At 40.9% G+C, this 22294-nt stretch overlaps 1 protein-coding gene across 4 annotated transcripts in view; it reads left to right on the top strand.

Annotated features, from left to right (window-relative positions):
* Window positions 1-22294, top strand: part of PALLD (palladin, cytoskeletal associated protein) — a 230528-nt gene that overhangs the window by 152579 nt on the left and 55655 nt on the right. Inside the window, exon 1 of one of the 4 annotated variants that reach the window (XM_072120091.1) lies at window positions 20121-20303. The exons of the other annotated variants lie outside the window; for them this stretch is intronic. The gene's annotated coding sequence lies outside the window, so the exon portion shown is untranslated. Of the gene's footprint in view, window positions 1-20120; window positions 20304-22294 lie in introns of those variants that run through there. 4 annotated transcript variants of the gene reach the window in all.

Here is a 22294-nt window from a genome sequence, read left to right as displayed (position 1 = left end):
AACTGTATTAGTTATCAGCTAATTTATCCTTATTCTTGACTCTTGACTTTTTTAAAGTTAACAGTTTGGTGGATTGCTAGACAATTATTTTATATTTTTGTTCATCAAGTTTAAAGTTACAGTTTTTAAACTGGAAGAAACTAATATTGTAATATTATCGTATTTTCCACTATTTTCCACTTGCACAAGTGAAGGCCCTGGCGTGGGATCTGCACATGTGAGATCCGAATGGAATCACATCCTGGTAAGTATAGATGTTTTTTTTTAATTGAGGCCACGCAAAGACAATACACAGGAACCATAAATCACAGGTCCATACAGACCTGTAGTTGGTTTAGGATCCCAAATTGACTTGACAGGTCTGATATACAACCACCTACCACTGATAGTTGTCAGAAATACAGGTACAAGTATTTTCGGTTTTTAAACAAGTACCGTATATTGTCCTTCCCCAACAGCAAAAATAGGCAGGTCCGCCCCTCACTGGAAGATTTTGTGCCCCCCCCCCTCCTATTGGAATCCATTCCCACATTGATACATAACATTATATACTCAAAACATTTTTAAGCAATGCCTAGAGCCTTTTGACAGGAACCTACTCTACTGCATGTGCCCACTTAGTATATAGATATCCCCAGCACAAGCCCGCTACTCAGTATATAGAAAGCCCCTGCATGTGCCCACTCAGTATGTAGATAGACCTTGCATGTGCCCAATCAGTATATAGATAGCCCCGGTATGTGCCCACTCAGTATGTAGATAGCCCCGGCATGTGTCCACTCAGGATATAAATAGCTCCAGCAAGTGCCCTCTCAGACCATAGACAGCTCTCCCAGTCCATAGACAGCCCCCCAGACCACAGTCGCTCCCCCAGTCCACAGTTACCCCCCCAGTCAATAGTCGGCCCCCCAGTCTATAGTCCCCCCCCCTAGTACAGTCAGCCCCCCCAGTCTATAGACAGCCCCCCAGTCCATAGACACCACCAGCCTATAGACAGCCCCCTCTAGTCCATAGACAGCGCCCTCAGTCCACAGTCAGCCCCCCAGTCCACAGTTAGCCCCCCTGTCCACAGTCAGCCCCCCAGTCCATAGACAGCACCCCCAGTCCACAGTCAGCCCCCCAGTCCACAGTCAGGACCCCCAGTCTATAGTCAGCCCCCCAGTCCACAGTCAGCTCCCCTAGTCCATAGACAGACCGTCCCAGTCCACAGTCAGCCCTGCGGTCCATAGTCACCCCTCCCAGTCCACAGTCTGTCCCAAGTTTGCAGCAGATGCCTCCTTTAATTAAATGTCACCCCATATGCCCCCTTTACATAGCCTCCCCCATCATTAATGTTATGTCCACAGCAAAAAATCTATACTCATCTTTAGGCTTTTTCATCCCAGCCCCACAGCTCCATCTTCTCCTCTTCCGGTATGGGCGCATACACCATGACGCTGTGGTGTCGCGGCCGCATGACATAATAAGCTTGTGCAGCGGATACACTATGTTGTCACATGGCTGCAACACCGCTGCGTCATAGTGTATGCACCCAGGCCGGAAGAGGAGAATATGGAGCCGCATGGCCAACGAGAAGAAGCCAAAAGGTGAGTATCGATTTTTATTTTTTTTAAGACTGATTGCGACAGGTCAGACAATACTTGGGAAGGTGGGGTTGTGGGTACTGTGAGCCCCTCGGGCCTCCTTTTTGATTGGAAAATGTGGAGGCCCTTGAACACAGTCCCACTAGACACCCCGCCCCCCATGATGGTGGCTCTGACATTAGGTCAGAAAAATTTCTGTTGGAGCAGGAAGTGAGAAAGTGAGGAAATTCATAAATAATAATTTAAAAATGTAAATTCATAAATAATAATTAAAAAATATTTTTACTTATGTAGTGCTATCATATACTGCAGTGTTTTAATGATCATGGACTACGTTATTACAAATGAAATAAGATATTAACCCCTTTCTGCCAAGGCCCTTTTTTGTTTTTGCGTTTTCATTTTTCCCTCCCCACCTTAAAAAATCCATAACTTTTGTACTTTTACATGCAAAGAGCTGTGTGAGGGCTTGTTTTCTGTGTAACAAACTGCACTTCATAGTGCTGTGTACTGGGCTCGGATTTAACGACTTTTACTGTGCGCCCCAAATTACATGACTTCTTTGGGACGGTGTGATCACGGGGATACCAAATTTGTATAGGTTTTACAATGTTTTCATACATTTACAAAAATTAAAACCTGTACAAAAAAAAAAAATTCTCCATTTTGCCATCTTATGCCGCTACTAACTGTTTCATACTGTTTCAAACTGTGTACGGAGTTGTGGGTGGTGTCATTTTTTGTGACTTTTGATGATGTTTTCAATGCTTTGATTATTTTTCCTATTTTCCGTTACGGGGTTAAACGCTGGGAATAACCTTTATTATATTTTGATTGGACATTTTGGGATGCGGTGATACCTAACATGTTTATTATTTTTACTGTTTATTTATAGCAGTTCTAGGTTTTTTAACCCCTAGGCGCACCAGGACGTTATAGTACGTCCCGGTGGCTAGATACTTAGCGCACCAGGACGCACTATAACGTCCTGCTTCTGGCACCGGCTCACGAACGGAGCCGGTACCAGAAGCAGCGGCTGTCAGCTGTCTAGTACAGCTGACAGCCTGCGCTAACACCCGCGATCGGAGCCGACTCCGATCGCGGGTGTTAACCCCTTACACGCCGCGGTCAAGCATGACCGCGGCGTGTAAGGGTCTTCCCCCTATGGATCGGATCCCCCGTGCCGCTTACCGGGGGATCCGATCCTCTCCTGGGCAGCTCCGAGGACTGGCATGTGCCCCGGAGCTGCCCGGTTTCCATGGCAGCCAGAACCCTTCCGGGTCTGACTGCAAACTGTCTGAGCATGCGCAAGCATGCTTAGACAGTTTACACTGCTCTACAATAAAATAGTATTGTAGAGCAGTGTATTGAACTTAAACCAGTGATCAGAGTATCACTGGTTTAAGTTCAAGTATGTAGAAGTAAAATTATGCAAAAACACTTAACACTACACATTATAATAAATAAAAAATAAATACATAAAAATATAAGCCCCTAAAATGTCACTTTCCCATAAAAACACTTAATAAAGTATAAAAAACATAAAAACACAAAAAACCCCCGCATGTTTGGTATTGCCGCGTCCGTAACAATCTGCATAATAAAACAGAATCATTACTGGACCCGCACGGTAAACGCCGGAGGAAAAAAACGCAAAAAAGTTCCGAAAAAAAGATAATTTTTAATTAATACCCTATAAAAAATGCTCTAAAAAGTGATTTAAAAAATTTTATGCACTCTAAAATAAGCCCACTAAAAAGAACAACTGTTCTCGCAAAAAATAAGCCCCTAACCAGATTTGTCAGCCAAAATATAAAAAAGTTATGCATATGAATAGATGGTGATGCTAAAATGAATAAGATTTTCTCCAAATTAGTTTTTATTCAGTACAATTGAATAAAATACACAAAACCCCCACATATTTGGTATCCCTGCGTCCGTAACAATCTGCATAATAAAACAGAATCGTTATTAGATCCGCAAAGTGAACCCCGTAAAAAACAACCTCAAAAAACTCTCTCTGAAAAAAAGATGATTTTTTATTAATGCCCTTTAAAAATGCTCTAAAAAGTGATTTAAAAAAGTTACGCAATCTAAAATAAGACCACTAAAAAGAACAATCCTTCTCGCAAAAAATAAGCCCTTAAACAGATTTGTGAGGTGAAAAATAAAAAAGTTATGCATATGAAAGACGGTGATGCTAAAATTAACAACAATTTTGCCAAATTACTTTTTATTCAGTAAAAATGGGAAAAAATAAAAAATATATATAAATGAAGTATTTTTGTAATCGTGGCGACCCATAGAATAAAAATAATATACTATTTTTATGGTATGGTTAACGGCCAAAAAAAAACACATAAAAATGTTCCTAAAAATTGACGATTTTCATTTCCTCCACCAACAAAGCTTTAATTAAATCTCACCAATTAGCTATAGATGCCCCAAAATTATGTACCAGAAAAGTGCATCTCATGTGGCAAAAGAAATAAGCCCCTATAGGTCCTCAATAAAAAAAGAAAAAAATTATAGCCTGTACAATGTGACATAGCAAATCGGATCTGGATGGCGCCTCCTTCCCTCCTATGCCCAGGCGTGCGCCCATACAGCAGGTTACCACCACATATAGGGTATCGGTGTACTCGGGAGAAATTGGGTAACAAACTTTGTGGAGCCTTTTTTCATTTAATCCATTGTAAATGTTTAATTTTCCACCCAAAATGAGTGTATTGTGAAAAAATATTACAATTTTCAGACTGCACCTCCGTTTTGTTTTAACCCCTATAAAACACCTAAAGGGTTAACAAACTTCTTAAAAGTGGTTTTTCATACGTTGAGGGGTGTAGTTTCCACAATGGGGTAATTTATGAGTCTAGCTATTATTTAGGCCTCTCAGTGTCAATTAGAAGTTGAGCAGGTCCATCTAAATACGGGTTTTGGTGATTTTACAAAAAATGTGAAAAATGATACCTAAATTCTGAGCCTCATAACATTCTAGTAAAATATGTGGAATCTTAAAAAAACCATGCCAACATAAAGCAGACATTTGGGAAATGTAAGTTATGAATTTATTTGGGAGCTATGACTATCTGCATCAAAAGTAGAGAATTTAGAACGTTGAAAATATAGAATTTTTCCAATTTTTTGCCAAATTTTGTTTTTTTTCATAACTAAACGCAAAAGATTTCATCCAAATTTTTAAACTAATTTGAAGTACAATGTGTCACGAGAAAACAATCTCAAAATCCCCTGGATTTCTCATAGCGTTCCAAAGCTATAACCACTTATAGTGACACAGGTCAGATTTGAAAAATGGGTCCGCGTCCTTTAGGCCAAAAGATGCTGTGTCCCGTAGGGGTTAATATAATTTTTACTTTTTTTATGTTATTGTTTTTCCAATTTCTTACATTACATTAACAGGGTACCCTATCTAGGGTACATTAACCCTAGATAGTCTGATTGTTTCTAACATATACTGCAATACTACTGCAACTGCAACTTTGCCTGAGGCATTTACAGAGTTAACACCAGCAATCGGTGCCAGCACCGTGAGCCCTCTCCATACACCCGCAGCCAGCATGTGTAATATACCCTGTTTCCCTGAAAATAAGACAGTGTCTTATATTAATTTTTGCTCCTAAACCGGCGCTAGGTCTTATTTTCAGGGGATGTCTTATATTTCCATGAAAAATAATTCACATTTATTGTTGGACAAAAGAATCAACTTCTCTAACATCCTTATAACTCTCCAATCTCTGCATTTCATGCAGGATTTCTTGTGACTCAATTACTATTGGAATCATTGGCCCCAATCTCATGTTTAGCAATAGCACTTTTATTCAATGATCCCCTTCTTGTCAGCACTTCATGTCCGGGTAGCTGCTTGTATCACAATTGCAACGCAACACTCAGAGATTTTATGCCATGATTTCTTCCCCCATGGCACAACCTCTTGTGGTATCTAAATCATCTACTAATACTAATGTATGACATGGGGGGGAGCAGCTTGAATGGCTGCCTCTATGTCTTATTTTCATGGGAGGCCTTATATTACTAAGCTTGAACAAAATTCTATTAGGTCTTATTTTCGGGGGATGTCCTATTTTAGGGGAAACAGGGTACCTCAGGTGTCGGTATGTACACATACGTGAAGATATCCACTTGAAAATGTTGGAGCCCTCTGTGTGCCAGGACAAGGGTGTATCTACAGAGGTGCTAAGGTAGTAGTCACATCCAGACCATAGTGCCTGTGAGATATTAGTATTATTAATATTGTTTGGGAAGGGTCTTCTTATAGATTTTCATTAGAGTCAAGAAATCTCTGCCAGAGGATTTGATGATATAACACTGTATAAAGTATCTAAACATTATAATTAGAGGAATATATCCATTTCAGCAAATAAATGTTATTGTATAATGAAAAGTTATACAATTTTTAAATGTACTTTCTGAATCAGTTCTTCACAGTTTTCCAGATCTTGCTGTCAGCTTTGCTGTCATTTTATAGAATGTTTATTTTTTCTAATGGGGAGAAATGTGACCATGGTCACACAGGTCCATGACTTATTACTATCTGTGCACCTGTGGGACATCACATGACCAGGGACAGATTTCTATCATGTGCCACCATCCATACCCCTATGAAGGGGGGAATAATCTCAGTTGCTGGTGCTCCACTAGCAATTGCAATTATTTTAGGCCTTCTATGCCAGTTTTCTGACATACAAGCAGGAAAATCACTAGGAAGTTTGGGGCTGCTGACTAATGAGATTTTTGCAGGGGATGGTTACTGACGCCCACACAGAGTTTCTAAAAGGGCTGATTGTTACTGGATCTGCTGTAATGGTCATGTGATCCAGTGAGTAAAGCACCTTTAAGAATAACAGCACGTTCGCCACAGATGCCCGATACTAGTACATGCGCCACAGATCCCCCCTACCAGGAAGTCCGCCGCAGATCCCCCATACCAGTACATGCACCACAGATCCCCAAAACCAGCACATCCGCTGCAGATCCCCCTAGCAGTACGTCCGCCGCAGATCCCTCGTACCAGTATATCCGCTGCAGATCCCTCATAACAGTGCAGGGAAACAAGCTCAATGCTCCCACTAATTCTGCATCAGGGTTTGTTTTAGTAATTTACGTTCTGAATGTTATATGTTTCAGCAGGGGGCACCGTAACCCTCTCCACTACTACTTTCCCTACCGGTCCCTCGAAAAATTGTCTCATGAGTAACTGGTCCCTTGTGCAAAAAAGGGGGACTACCGCTGTAAGGTACTAGACACCACTAATGTCTATGTCACTGACTGACTAGTAGTGTGTGAGACAGCGTCAGTATGTGTAGTGTCAGAGATCATCAGTGTTGTGTTACGTTCCTTTACAGATCCGTGACAAGATACTTGATTCTTTGGTTCGGTAGGAACACGGTTATTGTTTGTAATTGTTTTTCCATCTTCTGACCCTAGTAACTTTTTCATAGTTTTTTGGGTTTTTTTTTTACCATTTTGAGGACTGTGCAATCTTTTGATCCCTTTTTATAAAATTTTTAATGTTATGTAAAAAGGTGTGAAAGTCTCGTTTTGGACATTTGGGCGCTATTTTCCGTTATGTGGTTCACCACAGGCAATAACCACGGCATTTCAATTTTCGCCGTAGCAATAAGGCTAGAATCGGCCCTTAGATGCACACATTGCTAATTTAGGGCCGGGAGTCTGACTCCAGCTCGGGCCCCATGTAGTAGCCATCTAGTGGCCAGGCGCCTTCATTATGAAACGGGAATAACCCTTTAAGTGTGTATTTGTGCAGTGAGATCTTTCTATATAGCATCATTACATCACTATTATTAGAGCATTACCTTATTACCCTGCAGCACTTGTACTAGGCTTTTCTGCACCTCCTGTATTGATGCCACGATAGCGTCATAGATATCCAAAGATTGGATTAGAAGCCAGAAAGCTAAATAACGCAGAAAGCAGACGTTGTGCAGGGGCATGCTTAATAACTGAACTGATAGTGACAGATTGTGGCGTGTACACAAGTTTACTATTTCATTTAGTAAAAAGCAAACATGAAGGAGTGCAGAAATCTGAATTTCCTCACGCTGGAAAGGTTAGTTGATTCACATTTGCAGAGAGAAAGATACTTTCCAAACACGCTGAGCTCCCTGTAGGCCTAAGGATTTATGAAAGGAAAGGTGCTCCTTAAATGGGCATAAGTGCTAGTGTGATTGGCTATGGAGAGTCAGGGTGACCTGCTGTATGTGTGCGAGTCTATGGAGAGATGTGGGATAGCAGCTGAAAGGGGCGGATCAGCCTTCCCAGAACGTTCCAGGCACACAAAGAACAGCACTAGCAACCAAATAAGGAATTGTGAGTGCAGCATTTTCAGAATACAAGTTATTTTGGGGGATTTTACTTGTGTATTGCAAGCAATACTTGTGTAACTCAGGGATTTCTTTCCAGTCTTGAGAGTAAACAGAAAAAGAAAAAGACTCGTCTTATGATCTTTACTTGTTTTATCCTCCTGTCTGTACAAAACAAGTTTGTTCTTTTACCTTAAGCCCTTAAAGCTGATGCCTTATCTTGTAAAGCTGAGTATTCTGTAATACAAGGAACCAGTCTGTAACGCTAAAGCTTTCATTTAAAGGTGGATTATAATCACATTCACTCACATGAGGTGACCACCTTGTAGAGATGCAATATTAAGGTACTAATGTATCCATTAAGGGTTATCTACCTTTCTAAAAGTCGTTACCTATACACAAGACTGCCCATTCATTTTAGATACTTAGGTGACACTGTACCAGAACGACACGTTATGGAGAATGAGCAACATGACTTGCAGAATGCTGATAATATGCAGATGTGAATCCTGTATATATAAAAAATTAATGGCCTATCGAAGAGGAAAAAACAATGAGGAAATCAACCATAAAAATCCATCATGCTAAACCAGGGACACTTATCCATAGATCCCGGCACTGTGACTATGGTAATCTTATTATATTTGTTATCATGGACTCTTGCCTTCTAAAATTAACCTTTAAAAATATGCTAATGAGTCTGAGGGGCTGCCCTAGACCCTCTGTGGTCTGGCTTTACAGGCTGTCTCATCCGACCCCTGCTCCCTCAGCAGGAAGTGCTCACTGCACAAGTGCTGAAGAAGCAGCGGGGAGGATGAAAAGGAAGGAGGCCATGGATAAAAAATATAAGATCATTACAATAGTCACAGTGCCTGGATCTATGAGTAAGTGCCCCTGGTTTATCATGCTTGATCCTGATGGCAAATTATACAATATCCCCCACCAGGAACTGGCCCTTTCTTGGAGACTGGAGGCAGCCGTGGCTCAGAATACTGGAGTGGCTGTTGTCACGGTGCTTGGTATGGGGACCGGAGGCCTGTCCTACCGCCTGGCAGGTCTCCAGCAGGAGGTGTGTGCAAGAAATATGGAGGGAGAGGCTGAAGTACTTGTTTCTCCCTGGGGCAACCCCTGAGTGTCTGTAAGATGAGTCCCTCGGTAATGGATGGGGAAGCCCGTGGTGTTAGACAGCCGTATCCAGGGATCAGACAGAGGCATCGTCGTGCAAATCAACTCCTGGTTCTTTATTGAACAACAGGTAGTAGGCAACGGGCCAAAACAGTCAAACAGCAGATTCTGGTACTGGAGTGGTCATGAAGATTGGTCCACAGGAATATTGCACCAGCCTGTTAGTAGATCCGGGCTGGGAAAATTTAGATGAAGCTGTGTCCAAACTGTGGAAGCTGCACCTCAGGACAAGATTTTCCTGACTCTTGGGATTGGTTTCTGTGGCAACACTAAAGGTGTGCTACACACTCTATCTCTCTGTTCACTCTGACAGCTGATCTGACTTTCTGCTCTGTGGAAAGACCAGGAGGTCTGGACTGCTGACAAAGACCATGTGCTCCCACTGCACAGGGGTTTTATACTCCCCCTGGTCAGGTGGTAGCACCTCTCCAATCACACTCCAGTTTACAATACAGCCTCACAATTGGACAACATCTTACACCCATTTAACTATTTCCTTGCTAGGCAGAGGCTACAGCTGCAGATTACCTGAGTTATCCTGCATTATCCTTTGGGTGAGTTGCACAGGCTCACCAGATGGATCCTGACAGGTTGAGGGCCCTATTCGCAACTACTCCCTTGCCTATGTGTTGGCAGGGGTGTTGCTATTACTTTAACACAGCACCTATTAGATAGTATGGGTCCATACTGCTCTTCTGTGTGTCTCCAATGTGACATTATAAATACACTGATCACTAAACATACAAAATTGTATGTTACTTGAAGGATACAAACTGGTTAGTTATAATTCAGACTCACTTGTTTTCTAAGTGCGTATAATGTAACTGTTTATTTAGGTTTATAATATGCATGTTGAAGAAGAAAATCACTTTACCATAGATGACTATGAAGATGGATCTGGCACTGAGTCTGGGTCCTGGGGCAATATTCAGTCTGGGAAATACACAGAGCATATGATGATATGTCACGGACTTAATATTGCTGGTGTGATGCCGTTGCATTGTTGTTAATACTAATGGATAATGAAGGGATAGTTGTGCATACATCTACATTATTTTTCGTTGAGTGGACAATCATGGAAGATTTACTCTGCATTGCACTTTTGCATTGCTATTGCTGAATGCATTCAATTCACTTATTACAGTGAGTTCATGTTCCCCATCAAAAGCTTTTTGATCTGAAACTACTTATAATCTAATCTTGGCTTAAAATCATATGATATTTAACTTTGTTTAAGGCCTGTTTCACACAACAGTATTTTGGTTAATTTTTGTAAGCCAATGACAGGCTTAAATAAAAACTGTAAAGCAAAGATCTTTACCTCTTCTGTGCTTAGGATCAATTTCTCATTTTATCCTACAAATACTGATGCAAAATGCTGACCCCATGCCTTGTATTTATCCTGTAGATATGTCATATATATGGCACCACTAAACCCCCTGGTGCGACCTATCTCAAAGGAGAGTTTGTTGCACATCCAGGCCATACTCCATTCATGTCTATATGTCCAGCTATTTTCGGTGCTCCCATAGAAAAGGATGAAGGGTTCTACTAACCCCTTCCCAAGTCTATAAGGTCAACTATTTTTGGTGTTCCCATAGAAATGAATGGAGAATGACTGAGCATGTGCGGTAAATTCTCCATTCAGACTTGCTGTGGGTGGGGGTTCGGCAAACGCCAGTTCTCCAGATAGATGCAGGTCCCACATGTGGTACTCCGATCATGAATTTATGACACATCCTGTTTGGATGTTCTGTTCTTGAAATAGAAAGCACAGTGCTTATAATAGGGCTGTATTAGTGCCTGCTCTTAATCTCTACGCAGTGTTTGTGTATATCTTTGAATGCCCAGTGACCTACTGATCTACTGCAGAACAGCTTCTCTGTAGACCTCAAGACTGACGACAAGAACCACTACTGGGCACACTATAGCACTGACACACATACGTAGTGACTGTGCCAGAGTACACATAATACACACATATATAAGTGCACAGTAAATAACAATGGGTGTTGGCACTGTTGAAAGAAGGAGGAATATCTGGCATGCAGTGATAAAGAAATATTGTTCAACATCAACACAGTTTACAGGCACAAGGGTGGTACCGGTACAGTTAATCTAGGGTATCCCTGTATAGAACAACTGATAGTTTTAAAGGGAACCTGTCAGCTTAAATATAAACTAAACATTTCATCTATATGCAAATTAGTATTTATTTCACCTTAGACGCGGACAGGGGTCCCAATGCTCCCTCTTTGTCCATATTCACAGGGGGGACAGGGTATTGTTAATCAAGGCTAAGATGTAATTTTGGTCAAGAGAGGGTACATTGGACCTTAGGCCTATACAAACAGTGCACTAAAATACCCATTGCCATGTGATATGTATGAATTTTACTCATGTTCAGCTTTTATATTTGGGAGGTACACACATATCACATGTACATCTTCAATCATTTCTTATTTGTTTGTTTTTTTTAATCAAACATAAACTGATTTAAAATTGCATAAACGTGCTTTTTGACAGGTGACTGCTTTTAGAAAACTTTTAGCGGGGGTTTGTATGCCAGGAAAAGGTGTATGAATGGTTTAAACTGAAGGCACAATACATACTGGTTTCCCACTGAGAATAGCCACCAATATACTCTTCTATACAAGTCCCACAGAGGATCCTCATTCAAGACCCTAGACCAGGGGTAGGGAACCTATGGCTCGGGAGCCATATGTGGCTCTTTCGATGGCTGCATCTGGCTCTCAGACAAATCACTGATTAATAGCAATCGCCAGTGTGTACATGTAAGACAAACACAGCGATGATCACTGGATGCAGGCCGGGATGTTACCACTGCCTGCATCCTTAGTGTGACCCAGGCACCATCGCCGCACCGTTGCTTAGGTGACCGCGCCTGTGTCATAGAGTAGAGCAGCATCCACTCCACTGTATGACCCAGGCCCCATTGCCGAAGCAATGATGGCAGCGGCGCCTGGGTCATAGAGAAGAGCGTTGGAGTGATGAGAAGCCACTGAAAGGAGACAGGTAGGCGAGTATTCCCTTTTTATTTGTTGCGACTACCTATCTACTGGGGGCGGGTATGTGCTGCCACTACCTATCTACTGGGTCCTGGGGGCATGTGATGGGGCTACCTGTCTATTGGGGGATATTTGCTATGACTACCTATCTAACTTGGGCATGTGCTGTGGCTACCTATCTACTGGGAGACATGTGCTCTGGCTACCTATCTAATGGGGGCATGTGCTGTGGCTACCTATACACTGGGGAGCATGTGCTGTGTCTACCTATACACTGGGGAGCATGTGCTGTGTCTACCTTTCTACTGGGGGGTCATGTGCTGTGACTACCTTTCTACTAAGGGCATTTGCTGGGGCTAACTATCTACTGGAGGAATGTGCTATGACTACCTATCTACTGGGGAACATGTACTGAGGGTACCTATCTACTGGCCGGCATGTGCTGTGGCTACCTATCTACTGGGGTCAATGTGCTGTGGCTACCTATCTACTGGGGTCATGTGCTGTGGCTACCTATCTACTGGGAGGCATGTTCTGGGACTACCTATCTACTGGGATGCATGGGCTGTGGCTACCTATTTACTAGCAGGCATGCAATTCTGCTACCTATCTACTATGGGGCATGTGACATGATTATTAATATACTGGGGGGCATGTGCTGTGACTACCTATCTACTGGGAGGCATGTGCTGTGGCTACCTATTTACTAGCAGGCATGCAATGGTGCTACCTATCTACTATGAGGCATGTGCCGTGATTACTAATATACTGGGGGGGGCATGTGGTGTTGCTACCTATCTACTATGGGTCATGTGCTGGGGCTATCTGTCTATTTGGGTGCATGTGCTGGGGCTACATATCTACTGGGAACATGTACTGAGGCTACCTATCTACTGGGGTGCATGTGCCGTGGCTACCTATTTACTGGGGGTTATGTGATGTGGCTACCTATCTACTGGGGGCATGTACTGGGGCTAGCTATCTACTGGGGACATGTACTGGGGCTAGCTATCTACTGGGCGGCATGTGCTGGGCCTACCTAGTTACTGGACCCCATGTGATGTGGCTACCTATCTAGTGAGGGGCAGGTGCTTTGGCTGCCCATTTACTGGAGGCCATGTTCTGCTGTTACCTATCTACTGGGGGGCATGTGCTGTGGCTACCTATCTACTGGTGGGCCATGTACTTGGGCTACCTATCTACTAGAGGGGGAAGTGCTGTGGCTACCTATCTACTGGGGGACATGTGTCGTGGCTACCTATCTACAGGGGGGAATTTGCATATTGTATGGCTCTCACAGAATTACAGTTTAAAATATGTGGTGTTCACGGCTCTCTCAGCCAAAAAGGTTCCTGACCCCTGCCCTAGACAGATGCTGCAAAGGTTGGACTTTAACGTTTTAGTGTCTAAGAACAAAAAATGTGTTACATGGTTGCCTGTTGACTTCAATGGGAACACTGGGGCTGTACTTGCTCCTAGGCATTAGAGGCCTGTACCTAGGGCGTCTAACAAATTTTGATCTTTGCCAGACTGACAGTTAGTCATAAGCTATAGTAGAGGTAGCCAAGGGAGTCTTAGTATAGAAGACAAAGATTAATGGTCTTTGGAGTGGGGGGTAGAGGGGCATCACAATGTATAGCAGTGGGTGCATAGGGGGCTCATATAATATAAGAATGATGACAAAAGTGGTAAGTCTACGGATTAGGTTCCTGGTGTATTGTACTGGGAGACAAGAAAGTTATAGGGGGTCATTTATTATGGCATTTCAAACGGTAAAATGGCAGTGTTTTTCGTCTCTTTCTGCGCCTCTTGCGCCTTGATTGATTTATTTTTGGGCACAAAATATTAGTGCTGCTTGTGAACCCAACAGTTTTCTGGAGTGTCTATTTTTCAGACTCGTTTTTGGCGCAATTTGTGGCAAAAAGAGCAGCTAAAAGCTGGTCTAGGGAGTTCTAAACCTTTTAGTCTGTGCGCCAATTCATTAATCCCTTGCACCACAAATTTACATCCCACTGAAAATATAGCACAGTTCCAGCCCCAAAATGAATAAACGCCCCTCATAGTCTATAGGAATCAGGGTACGTATAGTAATATTCTTAATTATTGGCTCATAGTAGATAAGGGTATGTTACATGTTTTGCACAGGGACCCAGGAGCTTCAAATTATGTCTGCATCTATTTTATCTCACCATGTTATATTCACTAACTGAGCACCCATGCATTTCCGGAAAACGGAGTGAGTTGAAAAAGACCTAAAAGTTGCAGCTTTTGATCTAAAAGTTGTCGCTATTGTAGATTATGCCTTAATATTAACGTCCTCTATATAAGCATTTTCTTATATTTATATAACCAGTGGTTTGCAATTTGTCCATCAGAGTTTTTGTCATGAAATGATTTTACACTTCTCTGTAAGAATCGTTACTGCTTTCTTGGTAAGATAAGAAAACATTTGGCTGAGAATGTACGCTGAGTGATATGCAGCAAACTTTACAGGGTGAGTCAATATCCTGATTGAAAAAACTCTCTGCAAACTGCCATCATCAGCCCAAATAACCTAATAATCACATTTTGGGGAGTTTTCCTAATGTGACCTTCTGAGACCTCTTGATGTCATGGAAGTAAGAATCTCCTATCCTTTCCTGTGTGTGACCGTATTGCGCTAAAAAAAGCTCACTAGCTGGCTTCTACAAATAGGAATCTCGATCATCTGCGACTATACCGCAGACCCGTCAGACCCTTTGTACTTAGGTCATAGCTGAGTAATGGGCTAAAAGGAGATGATTAACTCTGCTCAAAGCATGACATGTCAGGTTAAAAAAAAGTGAAGCTTACTTCTAAACTCCTCTGTAGATCAGGACTTTTAAAGTACATTGAGGACTTACATGCAGTCTCTGCTGGAATCAAATAACACAATCGGGGGTTAATAATTAATACTGGTGTGAGACACACTGGATTTACTAAGAGGTACTTGGTAATTATGGTGCAGCACTTGGGTGCCAGAATTGGATCTATGCCAGGTCCTTCCTGCCTATAACCTGTGCCAGTATTCTGTTGGAGGATATAGTAATTTTGGCAGGTCACGTTGTTCCTGCTTGTGTCCAGTCTGTGCCCCACAACACTCATTAGGAAGTAAAAGCCTCATACCGATGCAAAACCTATGGTGGTCATATTGACTCTTCTGGAATTAAATAACTTGCGTACAAGGCACCATGAATTACCCACATTGTGTTATTTAGCTGAATGATCCCTACTTTTTTACCTGTATATTTTAAATACAGAATACTTTTCCTAAAGGATAGTATCCAACAGTATAAAAGTCATGGCAAAGCCATAACCATGGTGTTGTCACTCTATTTGTGTTACTCCATGACCAGTAACACTGTAAAGGAATTGTACAATATCTACCAATAACCATTACCTTATTTCATGTTTTATGGAGAGATTGTGTGTGTGTTTTACTTATACTTAAATAACATGGCCTCCTAAAAATGCCAGTTCATAAAGTGAGAAGTGAAAATAGCATTAATGTGCAGTAAGTCATTCTTGATAGCAGCAGAGTATACCGACATGTAACTAAATACTACACATCAGACTCCCAAGTTTTCCATTTTTGATTTCTGTACATGTAAAAGCAGAATGGAACAGAATGTTCTTGATACAATGATGGCTCCTTTATACAGTGTCCTGTTACCTTGATTTATTAAAGGCCAGTCGTGCTTTGTAAAGGTTGAGAATGATTAATGACAAGTATCTTTCTCCAAAACATAAGAAAACATAATGCATATTGAAGATTTTATTATTATGGGTATTTAACCCTTTCAAAGTTCATTATTCCAAAAATATCTGTTTCATGCTATTATCTATTCTGTGTATTAGCTCACAGCATTTTATACAAAGATTGTTATCCCAATTTTATAGTGATGGTTACATGTGTATTACCTGACTTTCCCATACATGCTCTTAGTTAAATATGTATGTTATTCCTGGAAAATATGCAAACATGTTTTCCAAGGTGGGAAAAGGAAAACCATGACTCGTTTTGTTACCTTGGAAGAAAGCCCCCTTAACAGCAAGCATGACCTACAAGATGTCTAATAACATGATGTGGTATTAAGCCAAATCAGTATATCTATTCAAGAAGGAACACACTCCCAACTGTAGACAGAACTGTTTTGACCTGGTTGGATCTCCTCAGTACAGTGTAGGAAACTGGTTTGGCTGGGTGAGAGGCTATTGTCTAGGATCAGAAGGGAAACCAAACTGAAACCAAACTGAGCAGTTGTGCACTTTGTGGCTCTTTGAGGATTCCCCATAGCACAATAAGCTAAGCATTAAAGAAAATCTACCATCAAAATCAAGAAAACCAATAATAGTTAAATTAAAATGATGATAATAAGCCTGAAGGACTCTGGGGATGTTACCAGAGCCCCTCAGTTCTGTATCTTCACAGGCGGTTACAATAAACAGAACATGTCTCACCAACCCCTGCTATCTCCCTCCTCCCTATGCCTGTGTAATGTAGCAGCAGCAGGATGTGCAAGGGGAGACCTGCTCCTCTCATTGTAACAGCCAGTGAGGCTACAGCACTAAGGGACTCTGAAACACCCACAGGTTCATTAGAATAATTATAAAAGTTGAGTTCAGATACCTCCACCAATAGTCCATTTACAGGAGCCAGAACAAACTTAATGAATGGAGCCGGAAGCACAGCTCTGCTCTCTGTTTAGTGGCCGAGTCAGATTACTGCAGTATAGCTCCCATACATATCTATGGCAAATTGAGAGTCTAAGTTCAGCTGTAGTTTCTACCACCAAGGGATGATCAGACACATGATCCATTTGACAGCAGAAAGTAATATGATCTAGATATTCCTCATTCTTAAAGATTTATATCTTGATCACAGAAACTTGTTTACAATAACTGGTCCTCATTGAGCAAAATCTTACTTCAAAGGATCAATTTATTGTGGGCTTATACTTTATACATTAAGAAGTCAAGAAAATGTTGAGGGGATTCTTCTTTAATACATAAGCAGTCTTTGATATTGTGGGGGTATGATAGTCGTTGAGTACTGATGCCAGTGTCATATATTGTTAGTAGGTTTGTTTCCTTACCATAATGGAATGGGCTTCTAATCGCAGTACATTGTAATGGGACTTTGAGCCAGTACATGTCTATTTTTATCTATCAGTAGGAGGGTGCTATTACTATTATTGCAGGACGATGACAGATTCTAGTCTAATAATAAACATTGCCTTTGCCTTTACTGTGGTTTCATATGAACCTTTGAGTCTTGAGTCTCGGGATTGTTAACTAAATTCATGTAAATTCTTTAAATGAGAATCTCACATCTATGTAACCTATAGAAGAGAAATATAGTTGTGTACGTGTATGAGTACATTTAGAGCTGCAGCTAGTAGAGTGCTGGACTGCAGGATAAAATAAAGCTTTTAGTGTGTCTTTTGTGTCATAGGTTGGCTATCTGTTAAATGGTGTCATCAAAAGTCTTGCGAGCGTTAGGTACCCAAAAAATAGTCATATTCAACCAGAATACATGGGTTCTGCAGACCAATTAAGGTGAATGGTAGTGTAATGTGGCTTGGGGGTAGTTCTGTTTGTCAGCAGCTTTGCCAAGAACGTTGTAAAGTGATTGCTCTTAACCTTCACCAGAGTAATTCTGGAGGAGCATCATATATCTAAAGGATTCCAGCTCTTAAATATCCATCTCTGTAAACTGTATCAATGAACATCCCTTCCATTTGCACATAATTCAGATGTGATTTCCCATGTCTTATAATGTGAATGCCAATAACCTTGTATATTCTTAACATTAGTGGCTCTTCATTTAGCGATCGCAGTCCTCTAACGATAACAGGATTGATATGTGGGAATTCCCTGGCTTCCTGCATGTGAATTTCCTACTACTGTTGTAGGAAATTGCTTTTTGAGCAGCACAGTCAGTCCAAACTAGTACTGAATACTAGAAACTGTAATATCTACCTGTCCATATAGGAAGGTGACATCAGCAGCAATATGATAACCATTATAGTGAGCAGCATATTCTTGTTCACCATACGTTATTCTTTACGTTTGGTGTATTTCCTGGGCAAAGGGTTGAGATCAACTAGACCCTTCGTCAGCAAGGGAACCCCAGTCAGTCCAAACGACAACCTCCGGTGCCTGAATGCCAATCCACTGTTCTGCATATACACTTGAAACCAGCTATATATTATTTAAAAATACACATAAACATGTTTTTTTCACATGAAATAAGAATAAACCTTTATTATTTATATTTGCAAAAAGTCGCTACAATGCAAGAGAGAGAATTTTTAAGGCATTTTATTACTTTCAGAAGTTAAAAGTTTACTTACATTTCATCAGTATTTGGTACCATTGCCCCTAAACTGTTTGACTTAGGTCATACATTTTGGGTATCATTGCACAAGCTTCTTGCAATAGTTGGTAGGAGTTTGGGTCCATTCCTCCTGACAGAACTGGTGGTAACAGAGCCATGTTTGTAGCCGTCTTGCTAGCACCTACCTTTTATAAGCTTTGTTCCAAAATTTTCTATAGGATTGAGATCAGGTCTTCGTGATGGCCGCTCCAAAACATCGACTTTGTTATCCAAAATTTTTTTCCTGATATCTTGTCTGATTTCTTTTCCATGATTTTACATAAAGAAATAGGGTGTTGCAGTTGTGCCTTAAAATACATCCACCGTGTCTCTAACTCAGATGTTCCCAATAAATGAGATTTATGGTACATAGTGTCTGTAAACATTATATTATGGGCACAGTGTAACACTGCTGCTCCTGTCCTAGATTGTGAGCCATAATGGGCAGGGGCCACAGTTCATTTTTTCTACTTCAAAGTAGGTTTCTATCTTTTGTAAGAATCTGAGGCTGAGGCTCTGATATAGATATGAACATTCTGTTACAGATCTGCAATGGTTTAGTTTTATCAGTTTTGGGAAAGTTGGGGAAACTCCGATTCAGTGTAATAGTAAATGTTTTAAAGGTGAACTGGAGGCTGTATTGATCATCAACCAAGAACTGTAATGTTGTGGTAGAAACCTGTATGATGTAAAAGGAACCCACACTGGATGTAACCAAAACAGCATTTTTAGGCCCTTCCATGTCCCCACAGTCAATACCAACCATATCCTAAAACAGTTCTTCTCCCTTTTTTCTTTAAAATGATAACTTATATAAAACTTTCTGCGCCTGCCTGCTCCCCAAGTTGTGGTAATTCTGTCTCAAAGTCAGTACGCCTCCTCCACAAACTCCTCAATGCTCAGCGTTGCTAGGCAGTGAGGCGGCTATGCAACTCGCTACAGAGTTTGCGTACCTGCTGCCGGCTCACTGTCTACCAACACTGCGTCTGACATGGGGCATGCGCAGATAGGACTGGAGGAGTCCCGCTGGCACTATTCTAATAATAATAAGAGGAATATTTATATATTGCCATCAAATACCGCATTGCTTTACAAATCACTGGGGACATATAGAAATATAATATTACATTACAGAGTACAAACACCCATATGGATCAATAGGAGTGAGGGACCTGTTCCAAGAGCTTACAGTCTATGAGACTATCTTCACATATACGCAATCAGATACTGATCCCTCAAGTGTGAGAATCGCTTGCTCTGTCCTCAAGAGGATCAGGGGGCGGTGGCAAGGAGCAATATAGAGGAGGTAGGGGATTTTTAATTCAAAATTGAGGAGAACGAATCTAAAAACGCTGACTGGTGATAGGTTCCCTTTAAGAAACAGCTGGAATTTCAGAGATGGTGATTGTCAATGAGAGAAGCTGCTGCCTGTGCAGATTATGGAGGCTACTCAGCAATAACCTTCCAGCACCCATACTGTCTCCTTCCTCCAGGGTGAGCAGTACAGCGCAGCAGCACCCTGCCAGTCAGTGCTGAGCCGGCCGGCAGTGTGCAGCAGCTACGCCTTCTCATTACACACAGGCAGAAATCCCGCTCAGGGGGAGGAGGACTCTTATTGTGAAAGTGCAGCTGGACACAGGACTTCTTTCTACAGAATCACTGAGTCATGAAGCTGCTGCTTCTCCTGCTCCTCTGTGACTGAGCTGCACTGTACTTACCTGCTGCCAGGCGGGTGCACACAGCTGAGGTAAGTCCACTGTCCTCATAGCTCTGCTCTGCCTGTCCCCAGCAGTGGATGTAGTCTATACTAGTAGTGTAAGATGGATACATTGTATAGTTACTAGTTAGTATTATATGTGAACTCTATACTGATGTATTTACTGTATAATATTTAGAAAAGTAGTAAACTAGTGTATAAGTGTATATATATAAGATTATATATCTACTTTATACTGATATTAGTGTTATATGTATATTGATGTTATTAATGTGTATTTTATAGAAAAGTAGTAAAAGTCATATAGTAAAAATTATATTTTACATTATATGTGTACTTTATACTTACTTTGAATTTACCGTTGTAATATTAATATATATTATATATATATATATATATATATATATATATACAAATATACAATATATGTTTACTATATATAATGATATTAATGATAATATTAATGCATATATATATATATATATATATATATATATATATGTATATATATATACAGTATAACACACACAGTATATGTCCATTGATTTAGATAATTGTTTCCTATCTATTGGCGCCATGTAATACTTTGCATTTCCTGAAGAGGCGCTGTAGAAAATACTATCATATACACAGACAACAGCTGATGACTGAAGAAAGGCAACAGTATGTCTGTCTAAGCAAATATCACACAAGCTCCAAAATTTGCTCTAAGGATTATTGTAGAACTTCTGTAGTGTTCATTAAGGAATTTCCCATGTGGGTCAATGTAAATATGTCCAGTGTAATTTCTGGTTGATTCAAAAAGGTTTTTACTGTAGATGGATAAAAATTTGGTCTTTGATATTAAGCAAATATCAGACATGATGTAAGTTGTCTATATTGAGACATTACTTACTTACAATTGTCAAGACCACTTGCGTTTAGAGTGGTGATTTTTCTTCACATCATTCATTTTTCACTGAACCCATTTTGACTTATGGACAAACACAGATTGGCTTTCTCTACCTGGCTTCAGTGATTTCTCACTGATGTCTTACTGATCCATTGGGCTTTTTCACATTTCATTTTTTTTCAGTGATTAGTTTAGTGTTCTTTTTGTGTTCACTGACAACATTTGATCAGTGAAAAAAAACTCAAGTGTAAAAAAGCGCTTTGAAAAGAAAGGTTCAGTAAGGCATCAGTGAAAAATCCCTGAAGCCAGGAAGAGAAAGCAAATCTGTATGTGTCCATAAGCCAAAATGCGTTCAGTGAAAATGTGAAAAATGTGAAAGGCCAATGTGACAGCTGAAGATATAGTGAACAAGCTAAAGGCTTGTAATTGACGGATGTAGCCGGCAGCATACATACCATAGATACACCCATTAAAAGACCTGGAGTTATTGTCAGACTGGCACAATACCCGCTGCTCTGTTCCCCTGAGCTGGTTAATAAATGCTACTCCGTCTGGCAGCCCATGCAGCTAAGGTTCATGATGTGGCTATGAACATTTGTTGGAATAGGGTCTTGCAGACACGAAATCCTGCAAAGTTTCCTGGCAAAAGGAATGTATTTTTAAGGAACGCTGGGAAGGAAAATGAAAGAGACTGCCTTCTAATGATGTGTTTACAGAAACTTGGAGAGAAGTCTTGAAGAGTTGGATTTTGGAAGGAGACCAGAATGTGCTGAGGCGGCATACTAAACTGGGGGTTTATACCTGATCTATGACTTTGAGGGGTACAGTCAGGAGAAAAGTGTAGGGGAAATGTGCTTCTAATAATGGACTTCTAATAGTATTTTCCCAGTGTAGGACCACATTGAAGACTACATTAAGAAGTTGTGTAAGTGGTCATTTATCACAATTTCATCCTCACTTCAGATGATGATCATTTGGATGGGCAGTTGCTGTTGAATACAACTTGTATTCTGGGGTCTGTTGACAGATTGATGAATGTTTAGCAGGGAATTCAATGTATCCATCTTATTGAAGAACTTCTGCTTCTAAAAAGGTTCTGACATGCATACCCCTCGTATAATAGCTAAGC

Source organism: Engystomops pustulosus, chromosome 1 (assembly GCF_040894005.1).
Source record: "Engystomops pustulosus chromosome 1, aEngPut4.maternal, whole genome shotgun sequence".
NCBI classification, from domain to species: Eukaryota; Metazoa; Chordata; class Amphibia; order Anura; family Leptodactylidae; genus Engystomops; species Engystomops pustulosus.
The sequence above is the reverse complement of the archived record's forward strand: the minus strand, read 5'-3'. Positions and strand labels throughout refer to the sequence as shown.